The 14,739-nt window shown below is 57.6% G+C and overlaps 1 protein-coding gene across 4 annotated transcripts in view; it reads left to right on the top strand.

The window, feature by feature from the left end:
• Nucleotides 1-14,739, top strand: part of ZFPM1 (zinc finger protein, FOG family member 1) — a 74,863-nt gene that overhangs the window by 768 nt on the left and 59,356 nt on the right. The window lies entirely within an intron of this gene.

The raw sequence follows: 14,739 nt of genomic DNA, 5'->3' as shown, positions 1-14,739 counted from the left end.
ACCCCCGCCGTCCCTCGCCGGCTCCCCGCCCGCCTCCCGCCCGCCCCGCTCTGCCCGCGGCGCTGCCGACCTTCACCCCGCGCCGCGTCCCCCGCGCTCTGTGCCAAGCGCGCCGTAATCTAATCTCCACGGCGAGCTGGGCCCCTGCGTCTAGGCTCCGCACCGGGGGTCTGACCCCGAGAGGTGTCCGCCCAGAGGGCTGGGAGCAGGGCGTCTTGGGCGCACCCACCTCCCGACCTACCCCTCCCCTGCATCCCCGAGATGGTGCGGCGATAAGGCGGCCCCGATCTGGGCTCAGATAAAGTTTAAAATATTCCATTCTGCAAGTCCCATCCTGATAAGATCGCTCTGTCGGGACGGGCTGAAATTGTGATCTTATCTCGAACGGTTGACTCTCCCAGGCTTTGTATGAAGAGGGAGAAAGAGACCTGGGAGGGAGAGGGGACACCCGCGGCCTCGTAGAAATGCACGGCCAAGTGGCGAGGAGAGGCTCCAGTCCAAAGACCCCTGTTAGTCAAGGAGCCACGTGGCTTGCAGGGGGTGGGGGTGGCGGTGGCGTGTAGCTCGAGCACTAGGCTCCAGCTACTCAGTCCCCTGTCGCCGGGGTCTCAAATTCGAGACTTCCCTGCTCGAAGACAGTCTCCTGAAGGTCCGACTCGGCCGAGGCGGCACCAGCAGCAGAAGGTGCGCTGGGATGCCTGCGGGCACAACCCGCACCCCAAATCAGAAAGGGGGTTCCTGGGGACTCGCCCCGGGCTAGTGTCCCCTCCGTGCGCGTCCCTAGTTTCTCGTCCATCTAGCCTACAGGCCACTCCTCTGGGGGGTCTGGGCGGCCACTGAGTCCACACTGCCGAAGCTCCTGCGATAAGAGCGCCCCGCACTCTCGGGGGCCGCGCGGCTTCAGGAGGGGCAATGGGTCGAGTGCACAGGAAGCGCGGCTCCCTGCCCCAGACCAATAACTTAATACTTCGGCGTCCAAGGCAGAGGCAGGGACTTCCTCCGAGGATCGCATCACCCAGGCTAGGCAGGCAGGTAGTCGGGGCCAGCCCACTGCCCAGCCCCAGGCACCGAGGCATTGCCACTCATGTCCACATGATCACTGCCACCAGGACCGTTTGTGCGAACTCCTGGCGGAGAGTCTACTCCTGAGGTCCTGGGGAGGGGGGAAACACAGGCATGAATCCTGGTTCCCGTAATCCGTAATCCGACGCCCTCAATGTGCAAACCGGACTTATTTTCAGAAAGTCGCCTTCTGAGTCGCCAAGTGAACTCAAGTATTAGGTAAAACCACCCACAGGTCCCGATCTGCGCGCGTTCTCTGGTTTCTTTTTCCCCTCCTCCCCTGTGCGCCACTGTTCGGTCTGTTCGTGTGTGTGTGTGTGTGTGTGTGTGTGTGTGTGTGTGTGTTTGAGCGTGATGAGAAATGCAGATAGCTCGGGCAGGGAGATCGCAGGTTGGGAACCGATCGCCAGCGTAGATAAGGCCTAGAGCGGGGCGAGCGCCTGGGCCCAGTTGTGTCAGCAGAGCGGTGCTTGTTGGGGACAGAGACTGCAGCAAGCGCACGAAGAGACCCTGCTGCCCACCCTCTGCGCTTCCAACACCAAGGCAGAGGATGGGGCAGGGCCTAGGAGGCGGGTCCGGGCACTCGCCCTGCTGCCTGCGGCCCCGGGCGCCTCCTCCCAATGGCAGATCTTGGCGCGTTAAGATGCGAGCGCTGATTGTCACCGAGCGGCGGCGCCCGCCCGCCTGCCCTCTGCTCGTGGCTGTGCGTGCGGCCGTCGCAGCTGTGCTCGCACCGCGCTAGCCTCACCTGCAACCAGGCCGCGGGTGCGGACGGCAGTAGGTAAAGCTCTTGGGGCCGCCGCCACCCTCCCCCCGACAGAGCCGGGGCGCAGCTGCCCGCGCCTCTGTGCGCCTTTTGTTCCGCGCAGAGATAGATGTGCCGCGCTGATAAGGCGAGTAACCGATGGCGGCGGCGATAGGCGCTTCCATTTATTAACTTCAAACGTGGGAGCGGGGGAGGGCGAGGCGGGAGCGCGGCCTTGGCCGGCCAGATGGTTGAGATGATAGGCCCGGCTGCGCTGGCGGGGAGCGCTGGGCAAAGCGCGGCCCGGGACCCCTGGTTCCCCGGGCCCCGCTGAGCTTTCCTCCCGCCCGGGTCGATGTGAGCTCTGATAAACTCCTGGGCCAGTGGGCCGGATGGCGATCGCCAAGAACGATAAGAGGCCTTATCTATGGCCACCAGGCCCCGCTGGTTCAAGGCAACAACAGCGTGGGGGCGTCTGGCTGGGGCGAGTGGGGGCCTCGGACGTGGGCGGTGCAGGGGGAGTGGGCTTCCGCCCCAGGGTTGGTCTGTCTGGGCGAGTTTTCATCCCAAACACACTTAATTGCCAAGAAGTTGATCCTCCCCCTGCGGGTGGTACGGTCCATCAAAATGAAAGAAAAGTGACTCTGTGCTGGCCAGGATGGGGGAGGGCAGGGGAGGACACCCCGCCCCTAATTTCTATTAGATGGTGTGAGACAAGCAGAGGTGGGGTTGGCACCTACAACAGGAGAGATGGTGTTTTTCTTCTTGAATCATGTTGGGGTTGGTGTCGTTTTCTGGCAAGTATGAGGTGGAACCTGCTTGGAGTTTGCTTGGAAAAAAAAAAAATGGAGTGGTTTCCATTGCCCAGGCTGGGTTTTAGAGGGACCCAGGGTGCTGGTTTCTTTTTGAGCAGGTCCTCCAAATCAAGAGAGGAGGTCTGTGTAGATTTGCCTCTGTTCACTAGAATGTCTTTATGGAGCACTTACTGTATGCAAGCACTGGGTCCCATGTCACCAGGAGATGAAAGGGGTGAGACCTGGAACTCTGGCAAGTCAAGACAGACAGGGTAGGGGGTAGAAAGCAGATGGGGCACATCCAGTAGTCAAGGACACTTTGGGGAACAGGAAGGACTTCCAGAGAGGAAGAGGCTCGCTATGGGGGTGCCCCAGGGACAATGGACAGGCCTCAGTTTCCAACTCTGAAAAATGGGGTGATGATTCCTGGCTCTTGTGGGGCAGATGAAGGGCCGAGAGTCACATGATGCTAGGGAAGGGACAGCCTGTGTGAGGAGGCAAGAATGACGTCAGAAAGGAGGGTGGGGCTGGGCCTCAGTTTCCATTTCTGCAAAATGTGGACAGGCGTGAACCCTCAAGTCAGACTGAGGCTGTCCAGGGGCCACAGAGTCCCTTTCCAGTGAGAGGGCCCTTGGGGATCATGGATCCCAGATACCAAGTGGAAACTGAGGCCAGCCAAGGAAGGCGCTTCCAGAAAAAAGCAAGCCTCGCCTGGCCCGACAGTCCCCACCAGTCCAAGCCCTGACAGGTGCTCCAGCTCCATCTCAGATAATGGTGTTTTTCACACATTCTCAGAGTTTGATTAAACAAATTATTGGTAGCCACAGGATGACTAATTTACTCCGAACTTCAAAGCCACCTGCCTGCTCTCCCCAGCAGCCTGACACCTACCCGTGGGACTGGCTGTGCCTTCTGGCAAGAGCCAGTTCCGGGAGAGCCCGGGTCAGGCCCTGAAAAGAGATGAAGCGGTCTGTGCCTGTGTTTGTGGGTATAAGCGTAGCTGTCGACCCAGAGCCAGGCACACTTTTTTTCCCTGTGTCAGAGGCACATGGGATCTGCCTTGCACCCAGGGGCCAACTTGAAATGCCCCTTGATGCACTGTGATGACAGAGAAGCTGGGAAAGAGGGGGCTGTAGCATCCTGGCTGCCTGACTTGAGCCATCGTGGACAGGTTACTTTACCTGTCACAGCCTCTTGAAAAACAGGTGTGAGAGGCACCTTCTTTCAGCCTTCAGCCAGTTCTGGACCCCTTCTCAGAACCCTGGGGGCGTGGGGATTGAGCATAGTGAGCCAAAGGAACAGAGGATTTAGAGACCTGGAAGGATTTGCTCACAGCCCTGCCCCTGAGCCTCGCACAATCCAGTCTCTCACCCGCCATGGTTGGAGCTTCACCCGGCTCTAGACTGTTCTTGGTTTTCCTGCATTCCTAGGTCTCAGAGAAGACAGTCAGCTCATTTGATAGTAACAATAATATTAGTACTAACTAATACTTACAGAGCTTAAGCACGTCTTCATTCTTATTGCAACTTATATCTAAAGAAACTAAAGCACAAAGAGGTTAAGTTTCTCACCCAAGAAAGTGGCGGAGCCAGAGTTGGAATGGAGGCATCCCGGCCCCTCCCTCTGGACCAGTATGTTCACGAACACCATGCTGCTTTCCTGAAGCCCTCTCCCCTCTGCTTGCCTCTGCGCTTCTCCAGGCCTCAGTCTCCACACCTGTGGAATGGGCTTCCGGGGAATAGAGGCACTCCGGGGTCTTTCCCAGCCCTGCCCTGGCTGAGTCTCCCATGGCCTCCTTCCTGAGACATTCCTGCGCAGTAGTTGTCCCCAGGGAGACTTCAGCCAGCCCTGCCCGGGGGCCTGAGCCTGCCTGGCCTAGTCCTGGCCGCCCAGCCAGCCCCTCCCCGGAGGTCACCGGGAGCCCGGCGTGGCACCAGCACTGCCAGCGATTTAAATGGGTCAGTTGGGGAAGAAAAGGAGGAGGGAATGCGATGCCATTAATTGTGCCCCTTATCTCCTGTTTCTATGCCAACCAGACGTTCCTGGGGCTTGACGGGCTCGTGAATAATACTCCCGGCCAGCCTATCTGCCATCGACAGGCCTCCTCCTGGAGGCAGCTGTTGCCTCGCCGATTGGTATCACCTACCCCATAGACCCAGGCCTAGGCCCTCACGGAGGCTGGCTGGACCACACTCGGGCACCTGGCTGGGCTCCTCCCCACACAGCCACCAGGTCCCTGGCGGGGTCTTCCTGGAGCTGCCCTTGGTTACTGTCCCCATTTCACAGAGGGGGAAGCTGAGGCCACAGCCGTAGTGTGGACCTAGTCTGTTGCTCCCCACCCAGACAGGATTGGCCAGGGGCGAAGAGGGTTCTACCTGAGGAAGGAGCCAGCCTCCATGTCCCCTGGCCCCCTATGGCCTCAGTATCCTCGGCTGTGTCAGATGGGGGTGTACGGCCCCACTGGGAAGGGCTCAGCTTCCTTCAGTCTCTGTGTGTTTGGCCCTGTGAGAAGGGGTGAGCCTGCACTCGTGGGGGAGCTCCCATCAGGGCTGAGCTGCTCACTGGGGCTGTGCACAACCCCAGACTCGGAGGTGCTCTTTCTCTGGCATCCTCCCACCCCTCCCAGCCTCAGTGCCTTTGCACGGTTGCTCAGGTCTGTCTGCTCAGAGCCCCTTACAGGCAGGTCATCCCTCACCTCCACATGTACCCTTCCTGCAGTGACCTCATTAGTCTGCGTGATTGCCTACTCCCTATGAGCAAGGGTGGGGGTCTGTCCTGTCCGCACACAGAGGGCCTTCCAGAACCGTCAGGTAAATTATCTAATGGACACATGGCATGAAATGGACATGGACTAGGATCCTAGCTGAGTCGCTTACTGTCCATGGGACTAGGGGCAATGTCCACCCCAGGTGAACCTTGTTTTCCCCATCTACAAGATGGGAGTGAGGTCATTGCTGGCCTGAGTGGAGCTGTGAAGATCAAAGAGAAGTACTCGTCATCCATCCAAAACAGCTGCCGGGACCATCCTCCTCCCTGCCGGCCCCCTCCTCCTCTATAGTATCTCTGTGGTCAGTCGGGTCAGATCTGTAATTTCCAGCTCATGTGAGATGGAGAAATCTTTTTTCCCAAACTCTCTCCCAGAGAGTAAAATATATGCATGACCCTACCCGGGAAGTACCCCCACCCCCTCTGTGACCCTGTGGCCCACAGAGCTCACTGTGCCACCCCTCTTCCTGGCTAGCCTTCTCTCCTGCTCATTCCTACCATGACTTGCCGAGTGAGTAACCAAGCTGTGCAACCTTGGCACATTGCTTGCTGTCCCTGGGCTGAGGTCCCCTCTTTGTCGGAGGAAAGGGAAAGAGGAGAGGCTGTGCTGGGGAGTGGTCAGTGATGTTCCTGCCTCCCCCACCACCTCCCTACCTCCCTACCTCCCTACCTCCCTACCTGAGCTCTGAATGGGTCTGGACCAAGCCATCCTGGAGTTGAGCAGCCGCAGAGCCAGGCAGCCAAGTGAGAGTCTTCTATGTCCCTGCACCCATTTCACAGATGAAATGGGAGCTGGAGGCCTAGAGAGGAAGGCAGGCTTGCCAAGTGTCCCCAGCCAGCAGTTGGCAGGGTCAGAAGAGCAGTGGGCCTGGGACAACGAGTCCAGGAGGAGCGGGGGTCTGTGCAGGGAGGCAGGCTCGGTGGGTGCTGGCAAGGTAGTAGGCAGCGTCACTATTGCTCTCTATCTGCCTCGGCTTGCCCATTGGTTCAATGGGCACATCCAAGTTTAATGCCCTACTTTCCAGATGAGGACATGAAAGCCACAAAAGGTCGGGACTAGAATCCTGCCTTGGGGCAGGAGGGAAAAATGGAGGCAGTCAAGCTCTGAAAGAGGCCCGAGATGCTCAGCCTTGCATCTCAGCCCACAGCCCTTCCCGTCTGAGCACCTTGGAGACCGTCTCCTTCAGTCCTAGTCCTGGCTCTCTTATGTGTAGAATGCGTGTAACATGGTGGCTGCTCCATGGCTGTGCTGAGATCTGAACACGGCCAGGCCAGAGGGGTGTCGATGAATAGCAGCACTTGGAGCATACCTGAGGTCCAAGGTCGGTGGGACCTGGGCTTTGTGCTGCTGAGTGGTATGTTGCTCCCACCACCCCAGCTGTCCATGGGGCCACCAGGTGGACTGAGGACAGAGACCCTTCTCTTGGGGGAGCCCAGGGTTCCATTCCCACCCTATCTTCCACGTCAGGGAGCCAGGCTCTGAGTTCCAGCCCTGGGCCACCCTCTGGGGGCTCTGGGTGGCAGACCAGCCCTTGGCTCCAGAGTGGGAGGCCACTGCAGTGGGGGCCACCTTTCAGCCTTGAGTCCTGGCCTCACTGTGACCCTGGGAGCAAGTGGCTTCTGTCATGCCTCAGTTTCCACTTCTGTAGGAAGAGCTTAATTAGAGCAGATTCCTCCTGGGGCTTTCGTGTGGGGCCCATGAAATCCCAGGTGCAAACTAAAGTGCTGCCCTGGGGTAGTGTCCTCGGTGGACACCGGGGCCCTGAGAGCTGCTGGCTGTGTTACTGATATTTTGCCAGATACTCAAGGGCCCATCACTCAACACACAGCCTTGCCTCTTGCCTTCCTCCTCTTCGGGTGTTTGTTTTTGAAAAAGGAGGAACTCATGGACGGGGTGCCCTGGCTGTACCACGCCCTGGGCCGGGCCAGCCCTACACCCAAGCTCTCTCAGTCCTTTTCTGCACAGGGATCTTTCCTGTTGTTATGATCATCATTGTTGTTGATTGAGCCGTTTTACAGGCAAGAAAACTGGGGCCCTAGGAGACTGTGACATGTGACACAGGAGCTGGGTCTGCGACACAGAGGTGGGCAGAGGTTTATGTGGGCAGTGCCTGCTCAGCCCCCCAGGCCATCTGCCCCAATGTCCTGTATCTTCCTGAGGCCTCTCCAGCCCCTCTCCTGTCAGCCCCATGTTTGGGAGAAGGCAGGGGCACTGCTGGGGCAGGAATGTGCTAGCTGACCTTGGGCTGGAGCCTGGCGAGGCAGATAAGCAGGCCCTCCCCTTGGCCTTCTGTCTCTCCATTCTGCCTCCCTGGGCCGAAAGGCTGTGGACACTCAGAGCTTTGGTTTCCCCACCTGTAAAAAGGTGATGGGGTGCTGGTGCGCAGCTTCCCTGAGCCTAGTCTGCTCAGAGCCCAGCTCAGCTGCTCCTGGTTCCTCCGGTCCAGGAGCTGGAATGGGGACAAAGACCCAGGCAGCCAGCCAGCATCTCAGAACACCTACCTGCTAAGCACTTTGCAGGCATCTCCTCTTGTGGATCTCCCGAAGCCCACTCAGATTTGGGTTCTCAAGCCATTTTGCACACAAAGAAATGGAGGATCAGAGAGTGTAGGTGGCTGCACCGGGGTCACACAGCACATTTGTGATATGGAGACAGGATGGACGGGGTGGTCTGTGTGAGCCCTGCCCCAGCTTCCAGGCGAGGTGCACCCCACCCCCAGAACTGGCACGTGTGTTGCTTCCTGGGAAGGAGGAGATACCACGGGGCCATCTCTGGACATGTGTGCCACTGCCATGGACAGGTAGAATCCCGAGGTCAAGGCTTTTGGACTCTGCAGGTATGCAGAAGTTATCTCACCTTCCTGAGCCTATCTCCACCTCTGTAAGATGGGGACACTGGACTGAGCTCTGAGGGTGTCTGGCCCTTGTGCAAGTCACTGAGCCTCTATGAGCCTCAGTTTCCTCCTACAAAGTGGAACGGACCTTTCTGGCCATATCAGTGAAACAGATGAGACTGGTATAGGAGGTGCGGCCTGGTACAGAGCTAGTGTGTCATCTGCATCATCTGAGGACATCGGGCACCACTCCCCCATCCAGCCTCCCGTGGGCTGCTTCGTTTCAGTTCTTCTTGAGGTCTCCAAGTCCTCTAGCTTTCCCAATCTGCCTATCATAATCTTCTGCCTCAATTTCCTTTTCCTCCATCAAGCCCCTATCCTGCAAGTTAGACCCTGGGAACAGGAAGGGGAGGGGCCCCAGGGCCAAGTGGTCTTGGCTTCTTCCTGCAATAGGGTTTCAGGGCAAGAGCTGCCAGAGGGCCCACCAGTAGAGACAGGACGTTGCAGGCAATGGTGGGTCCATCCTAGGTATTGCTGGATTCTCAGCTCCCAGGGAAGGATCGGGAGTTGGGGGCTGCCTGCTCATCTGGTCTTTGGGCTGCTCTGGCAATAGGCACTTGGCCACCCAAGAAAGGAAAGCCAAGGCAGAGTTGTAGGCAGCCATAGGGCCTCACGTGGCCGACCCCATCCATCCCCAGGTTGTCTAGGGCCCCCAAGCTCATTCTCCGTCAGCTCAGGCTCATTGGTCATTGGTCATTACAGCATTAACAGCATTTTTTAAGATTCTTCTCTGTGCCCAGGACTTACAGCCATGAGCTCACAGCCTCCCTGCCAGCAGCCTTCAAGGGAGATTCAGTGATTAGCACAGAAGGGAAACTGAGGCTCAGGGAGTTTGAAAGTCAGACCTAGGGCTGCAGTAAGCTCCTGGGGGAAGGAGGGAGAAGATGGCTTTGGTGATGTTTTCCAGGGTAAAGCTCTGCGGTCCCTCCTGGGCTTGGCCATATCTGGGTTCAAGTTCAGGAAACTGAGGCCTTCCTGTGGTTCCAGGCAGCATCCAGCTTGGGTCTCCGTGCTATTTCTCACTGGCTACATGACCTTGGGTGAGTGTCTTCTCCTCTGTGGACCAAGGTGGCTGCCTCCCAGCCTTCTGGGTACAGGAGAGAAACAGAGCTGCGGCCGTCATACAGGGGCCACAGGCAGGAGGGACCCAGTGGTCAGACACCTGTGCCATTCCTTAGCTGCCCCTCTGAGTGGGAGCATGCAGTCCCCAGGGGCTCAGGATGTACGCATTTCAAGATTCCTTCTCTGAATGTACAGAGGTATTCTGTTTATGGGCCCTGGGAGGCCCTGGCCCCACCAGGGTGTCCTATGCCAGCAGGTGGGTGGCCCTCAGTATTTGAGGGGCACGCTGAGCATACATATTCGAGGCTCCCTAGGCTACCCAGGGACCGTAAAGTTTTAGCAGAACCATAGGTCAGGATCTGCAAGGCAGAACCCATCCTACTGATATTTCTTGCTGCTGCAACTTAATGTTAGAAAAGGCCCCAGACAAGGGACATGAGTCCTTGAAGATCTCAAGGTAGGAGGGCGGGCTGTTGACACCCCAGCCCCACTTGCTGTGCCCCCACACTACTGGTCGTCTTTTCTCTTCATGGGCCTGGCACAGCTCAGGAAGGCCCAGGACCACCCAGCCTCACTGGGACCCTGAGGTGGCCTCCTGCCTTGGTTTTGCCTCTTATTCAATATACCCACACTTGGCTCCACCAAAACCAGGCATTTTACCAGAGAACAGAGGGCGCACCACTATGCTCCTATGGTGGCCTCAAGGGTCGGCAGGCACTCAGGCCCTTGGGGGCCCCAGCCAGGCCAGCAGTCTCTCTCTCCCTCCCGGCTTTGCCGGCCGAAGCCCAATCTGCCCCGAACTGTCTCCCAGTCCGGGCCTCTGGCAGGCGCAGGTTTCAGCTCCTGTGATAACTCGGAAAGTTGAACTGGCCCCATTACTGCGCTGAGATGGTTGGCGAGATACTGCCTTGATAATGGGGGAGATTCGGCCTCTCCGTGGCCAATAGCCCAGCCTCTCCACCCATTAACATTCCCCACCAGCGACCCGCTCCTGCGCCTATCTCCTCCATTTCCACTCCTCCCGCAGATAAGAATGGAAATTCTGACTTCATAGCTCACTGATTAAAGTGTCTGGATTTCTTGATAATACACAGATAAATTATGTTTTTGAAAAAGAAGGTAGGGAGGAGGGTGGGGAGGATGGGGGCCCTGGAGGGGAGCCCTTGGCTGTCTCCCTGGCCTTTCCTGGCCCCCAGGCAGGCCGTGCAGGTTTGGGTACAGAGACAGCATCCAGAGCCTGGGCTGGGGCGGCAGAGCGGACCTCCCTCAGAAAAGGAATCACGTTGGAGCCAACCCAGCTGCCTGGGCTGGAACTCCCAGGGAAACAGCTTTGGGCCTCAGTTTCCTCATCTGTCAAATGGGTGCAGGCTTGTAGAGAGGATGCAGTGCTCCCAAGGGCAGGAATTTTTGCCTCTTCAGGTCTCTGCTGTCTCCTGGACACCTAGAACAGCACCTGGTTAGATAGCAGGTGCTTCGTAAAAGTTGAGGGCCCCATTTGTCAGTTGGGGAAGGGGAAGGTGCCCAGTCGTCTCCCTGCCTCGTCCCCAGCCCTCTGCCTTCTGAGGCCGAGGCCAGCTCGGCTGCCACGAGTGACAGCATCACCCAAATGGGGCTGAGGTGCCATCTCCACATCTGTCTGGATAAAGCCGCCTCCTTCAGCTGATCCGAGATCCGGAGCTGATGGTGCGATTAGCAACGATTAGGGCTGGCGTGTGGCTAATCCTCCCGGTGAGGGACAGGTGAGGCAGCTGTGGTGGGGTTGGTGCCTGCAGAGGGACTCGCAGCTCCAGCTGTTTGGGAGGGAAACTGAGGCCCTGTTGGCCTCGACCTGCCAGCTGGAGCAGTGGCCAGGCAAAGCCTGTCTCCCTTGGTGCAAAGAGCCTTCCAGAGGGTCTGTAGAAGCTTCCGGGGGGCACAGGGCAGCCGGCCATTTCCCCCCTTTCTGCATTGATTTTTTTTTTAAGTGACGCTTGAGAAATGAGATCCTCTGTGAGCTCAGAGGCAAGAGGCCTGAGTGGGCAGTCAGCGACATTTCTGGGTGGCTCTGGGACTTCCCAATTATAATAATTCTAATGGTGGCCAATGTTAGATACTCAGTGCTTGCTGTATGCCAAGCCCAGGCCTGAACTTGACATATGTGGGATTTTTTTAAAGATTTTATTTATTTGTTTATTTATAGAGAGAGGGGAAGTGGGGAGAAAGAGAGGGAGAGAAACATCAATATTCGAGAGCTATCTGTTGCCTCTCGTATGCCCCCAACGGGGGACCTGGCCCACAACCCAGGCATGTGCCCTGCCTGGGAATAAAACCGGCATCCTTTGGGTTCACAGGCTGGCACTCAATCCACTGAGCTCCCCAGCCAGGTCCAGCACAGGGCTGACCTGTGTTATCCTGTAGAGTACTCCCAGCAGCCCCGGGAAGGACACCTCTGACATCATTTCTCCTCGAAGGATTCAGGCTCAGGGAGGTTGAGTAACTCACCCAAGGTCACACAGCATAGGAGGGAGCAACTGAGGCTCTGGGTCGCACAGCCCTGTCCAAGATCAGTAGACGATAGCTGCCTCTGCATTGGCTCCTTTGATGAAAAAGTTGGCTTCTTTCTGTCTCTGGATTTTGATTCCTTTCAATATTCTAAGGGAAGTCAGCTATTTCCCACAAAACAAATACATATGCAGGGGAAGGGGACAAGTGTAGGGTGGGGTGACTGAGGTTTGATTTCTGCCCCCTGGGCTGGTGGCCTGGGCAAGTGACTTACTTATGTCACTTGACCTTAAGTCACCTGAAAATGACATAATTGCCATTATGCAGCCTCCTCGGCCTTTGAGGAATGAGGAATGAGATGGGAGAGAAATGGGGAAAGCATCAGGGATTCAGGTGCTCTAGGGGACATGTGGCAAAAGTAGGTTGACAGTGTAGAACATGAAACCTGGAGTTCACGGACCAGGGGTTGCTGGGGCTGTCAGCTGTACATGCCCCATGACCTACCAGCATTCTCCCTGGGCTGTTTTTGGCAAACAGCTCATTTGCAGAGGTCCAGGGCCCTGTTCTATCCCGCAGTGATGCCGGTGGTTCTAGAACATTTGTCTTATAGTTCTGGGAGTCCATTTCTTGGAGAACTCTCCATTTTCACCAGAGCCAGAGGGAATACAGAGGGAGTGTGGGATCCAGTGTGTCTCCTCTCTGTGACTCACAGGCACTGCCCTGTGCTGAGCCTCAGTTCCAACATCTGTAAAATGGGGCAGAAAATACTAAGACCTGCCTTGCAGGCCTTGGGCTGGGAGTCAGAGGCTGGCTCTGGCACTCCGCCCCGACGGCTCCCTGTGCCTGGGTACCTGTGGCCTCATACAGCTTCTCAATAGAGGAGCTCAGCACTCAGCTCCAGACCCCCAACTTCAAGGCCCAGGTTCAGATCCCAGCCCCGCCCATGTCCTGTCCCCTCTCCGAGCCTCTCTGCCCTCCTCCGTGAAATGAGGAGTCATCCTCTCTCAGGGTCCTTTCGTGAGCCAATGAGAGAGGCCCAGGGTATTCACTCTGTTAAGGGCAGATGTGCCTGCTGCCGTTGTCCCCATGGTGACAGCCATCCAAGGACCCCCGCCCCTTCCAGCTGGGGGCTCTGGGCCAAGGTGCCGGATATGCCTGCTGGACACAGCTGGAGGGAGCCTGAGAGAGAGACCTCGCCCCTTGGTTCCTCCACTTGGGGTCCAGGGTGGGAGTTTAGTCTACCCTACCCCTCCCCAACAAGAAAGGAAGAAAAGGAAAGAAAGAAAAGGGAACTGTGACAAAGAGGGCGATAGGCCGGTGTGGCAGAAGAGTCCTATCGCCGCGATCTATCTGCCTGCCGCTCCGAGCGGCTCCGGCGTCCCCCTTATCTTGCCCACCAAAATGCAGGGAACAAAAGCACTGGTGCGCGCACACATGCACCAGGGAGCCCACCACTCTGCCACTCGCGGAACCCAAGAAAGTGGTGCCACTAGATCTAAGGTGGAAGGAAGCAGGAGTTGGGGGTCATTCAGGTTCTCTTAAAACCACCATCATCATCATCATTGTGCAAAGGAAGCCAAAAGTAGACCTCCCTGAGACAAAGCAGCTAAAATTAAGCAGTTACCCTCTCCAAGGCCTCCCTGGAGGGAAGGACCTAGCCTTGGGATGGGCTGGGCCAGGCCAGGACGTGGGGCAAGGTTCTAGTTGTGCTGCTGCCTCCTGGCTGTGTGAGCCGGGGTCAGTATCTTTCCCCCTCTGAATTCCTTGTCTGGGGGGTGGAGGGTTGGTGGAGTTTGAGGGGTTAGGGAGACCTTGGAGGAGAAAGAAGAGCCTGCACTGTAACCAGTCTTCCCCATGCAGCAAGCTCCCCTTTGCGTCCCAGACTTGGGGCTGGGACAGGCCAGTCATCCAGGGCCCAGCACCCCCAAAACCTGCTCCTCAGAACCTGGTCTCCCCCCAGAGCCCAGCCCCTCAGAGTCCAGGCCCCTCAACCTGGCACCGCAGAGTCTGGTATTCCCAGAGCTCAAGGCCCCACTAGCACAGTCCCCAAAAGTCTGGCACTGCTAGAGCACCCCTTGCCTGATGCCCCAACCCAGGCCCCCCAGAGCCCGGCACCCGCCCCTAGTCTCCCAATCCCACCTACCCCACAACTTCCCCTCAGATGCCCCTGAACCAAGGTCCTAACCTGTGTGCAGCCAGTCAATGGAAATGGCATGCAAATGAGCACGTGTGACCCAGGAATCGGCCATCACACCAGGGCTGGGCCTCCTCCAATGTCCCAGCCCAGAGCCAGCCCTGCTGGTGGAAATCCCCCCTTTCTCAGCTCTGGAGGCCTAGAAGCAGGGGGATGGGCAGGCTGGCCTTTGCGTGACCTCCTGCTGACCCTCAGAGCCCAGGCCCCCACAGCATGAATTCAGGGGCCAGGATTTGTGCGTCCCTGAGTCAGTGCTGACAACTCTGCAGCACTGCAGATGGGAACACCAAGTTCAAAAGCAGGGCAGGGACCACTCAAGGCTGGCCAGCCTCCGCTCCTGCTCCCTGTGTCTGGGTACCTCCAGACCCTCTGCGTGCTGCCTCCCCACTCTCTGCCCTCCCTAGCTATGATGTTTATCAGGACTTTGCCCTGCCAGGCTCTGTAGCACCAGCTTCGTGAATGACAGTTCCAACCTGCCTGCCAGACCTGCTTCCCCTCCGTGAATAGGAAGGTCTGGCCTCTGCCTCCCGGCTAGTTTCTGTACCTGCAGCCAGCCCTGCTGCTCCCTGGGCCTCTGTTACCCCATCCACGTAACGAGAAGGAGGTTCTCTGGGTGTTCCCTACTCTTCCTGTGACTGGGGCGTATTCTGGAAACTGGAGGCATATTTCTGCATTTCCCATTTTTGGAAATGTACATGAGAGGAGACCGTGTCTGTAGGAAGCGATCGGCAACTTCGGGGG

This window comes from Artibeus jamaicensis, unplaced genomic scaffold, assembly GCF_021234435.1.
Source record: "Artibeus jamaicensis isolate MK-2021 breed Jamaican fruit bat unplaced genomic scaffold, CSHL_Jam_final contig_464, whole genome shotgun sequence".
Lineage (NCBI taxonomy): Eukaryota > Metazoa > Chordata > Mammalia > Chiroptera > Phyllostomidae > Artibeus > Artibeus jamaicensis.
The sequence above is the reverse complement of the archived record's forward strand: the minus strand, read 5'-3'. Positions and strand labels throughout refer to the sequence as shown.